Here is a 2,651-nt window from a genome sequence, read left to right as displayed (position 1 = left end):
TGTCAAATCCATAGTTTTCGGGATAGCTGAGCTCAATGGTGAAACTCAAGACCACGTTTACTTTCATATTTAGCCCCCATCAGCTAAGAAAGGGGGGGATTATAAAGGGGATCACGAGACATGTAAAAATAATCCACAATGACCGATGTCAAATCCGTAGTTTTCGCGGTGGCTGAGATCAATGGTGATACTTTCATTAGCGATGATTTTCAAATTTAGCCACCATTGTATGCGGGCCGGGAGTCACCGGGGGTGGGGAATTGCGAGACATGTAAAAATAATGGAAAGTGACCGATAGTGTCAAATCCATAGTTTTCGCTGTCGCTGAGATGAATGGTGATACTTCCACAGGCGTTGACTTCCAAATACAGCCCCCATCGGCTGTGGGCCAGAGGCATTGTTTTTTTTTTAATTGGAACCAGAGGATTATAGGGACTTTTACCGGCATATGTAAAAAGTAGTAGAAAATGGCAGATGCTAGTGTCACATTCATAGTTTTCGCGGTATTGGTTGGGGGTTGGTGGGGGCCAGAGGAGATTTTTTCACAATATGAACCAAGGGGGTCTGAGGGGTGGTTCACCGGGACATGTAAAAGTAGTAGAATTTGTGTCGAATCCATATTTATTGGGGCTGCTCAGACGTATAGTGACACCCCTGATAGTGTATACGTTCAAATTCAGCCCCCATCGGCCTTCCCAATGAAAACACATGTACGTTGTTGGATATATATTCACACAAAATATATCCAATTTTAGAAATGTTTCTTTTTGTTCTCCCGTTGTTTAGTTCGTTTACATTGATATTTTCTATTTTATCTGATCCATGCGAAGAACGGGCATAACAGCTAGTACGAAATGGTAAAGTGTTTGTTATGGAACAAATTACAATGAATTCAATTATATAGATAATAATTATAATTAATAATTATTTCCTTGTTGAATTATAGATACTTTTCAGTGGAAAACTGAATAAAATTTAAAAGTCCCAAATCAAGGTAAAGTAGACCAACATAAAGGAAAAATGTATAAAATTTTCCATATAATTAAGCTTACAAACAAATGGAAATTTAGCTTAATTACATGGAAATTTTTTGTGTCGTTTTGTGCGCCTATTTCCTCGTTTTCTGTGTCACCGGAAATGGGTCAATGTTATCCTACAAATATGGTGGAACAAGTTAATGCTGTTCCGTCAGGAACGATTTCGAGGTCGTTTCCTTCACATCATCTTGTGCGTGTTTTCTACCGTTTTGTAAACCTATTTCCACGTTTTGCGAATCAATGGTAGTGGGTCAAAATGGGCATTCAATGTGGGAAGAAAAATGATCCACTCTCCCACCAGTATCGAATTTCAAGGTCGCTTTTTCGCATTGTTTAGTGCATGTTTTTACCGTTTCTGCGCATATTTTCACGTTTTGTAGGCCAACGAAAGTGGGTCAAAGACGACCTACAAATATGGCAGAAAAAGACATATCCATTCCACTTTCAAGGTCCATTTTGACCCTCTCCCACTGATGCATAAAGCGACACAAATCATGCAAAAAAAAAAAAAAAGTGAAGAAAACGACCTCGACATTCGATGGTGACGGAACAGTATTAAGTTATTCCGCTATACTTGTAGGCCATTTTGACCCATTTTCGTTGTCGCACTAAAGTGGAAATAGGAGCACAAAACAGTACAAAGCAGGCACTATACGATGCAAAAGAAACGACCTCCAAATTCGATAGTGGCGGAACAATGGCTCTATTTCCTCACACATTGATCGACCATTTTGACGCATTTCTGGTGATGCTCAAAACGTGGAAGTAGGCGAACAGAACTGTACAAAATACACACTAAACGATGCGAAAGAACCAACCCCGAAATTTGATAGTGGCAGAACAGTGAGCCATTTAACTCCCACTTTAAAGCCCCGTTTAACTCACCTCGGGTGATGCACAAGACGAGAAACAGGCGCAGAAAACTTTTTTTAAAAAAAGGCACTAAACGATGCGAAAGTAACGATCTGGAAATTCGATAGTGTCGGAACAGTGGGTCATTTTCGTCACACCTTGGAGGCTCATCTTGACACACTTCTAGTGACGAACAAAACGTGGAAATAGGGGCAAAACGTAACAAAACAGGCACTAGTCAATGCGAAAGGAAGGACCTCGAAATTCGGTAGTGGCGGAGGAGTGGGTCATTTTCGTCCCATCTTGGAAGCCCATTTTGACCCACTTCTGGTGACACAAAACGTGGAAATGGGGGCACGAAACAGCACGAAAATTCAGTAGTCGATGCAAAAGGAAGGACCTCGAAATTCGGTAGTGGCGGAGAAGTGGGTCATTTTCGTCCCACCTTCGAGGCCCATTTTGACCGTCTTCCAGTGACGCACAAAACGTCGAAATAGGCGCACAAAAGGGTACGAGGTGTGAAATTAACGACCTCGAAATTCGATAGTGGCAGAACAGTGGGTCATTTTCGTCCCATCTTGGAAGCCCATTTTGACCCACTTCTGGTGACGCGCAAAACGTGGAAATGGGGGCACGAAACAGCACGAAAATTCAGTAGTCGATGCAAAAGGAAGGACCTCGAAATTCGGTAGTGGCGGAGAAGTGGGTCATTTTCGTCCCACCTTCGAGGCCCATTTTGACCGTCTTCCAGTGACGCACAAA

The sequence above is a fragment of the Thermobia domestica genome, chromosome 10, assembly GCF_964235325.1.
Source record: "Thermobia domestica chromosome 10, izTheDome1.hap1.1, whole genome shotgun sequence".
Taxonomy (NCBI): domain Eukaryota; kingdom Metazoa; phylum Arthropoda; class Insecta; order Zygentoma; family Lepismatidae; genus Thermobia; species Thermobia domestica.
The sequence above is the reverse complement of the archived record's forward strand: the minus strand, read 5'-3'. Positions refer to the sequence as shown.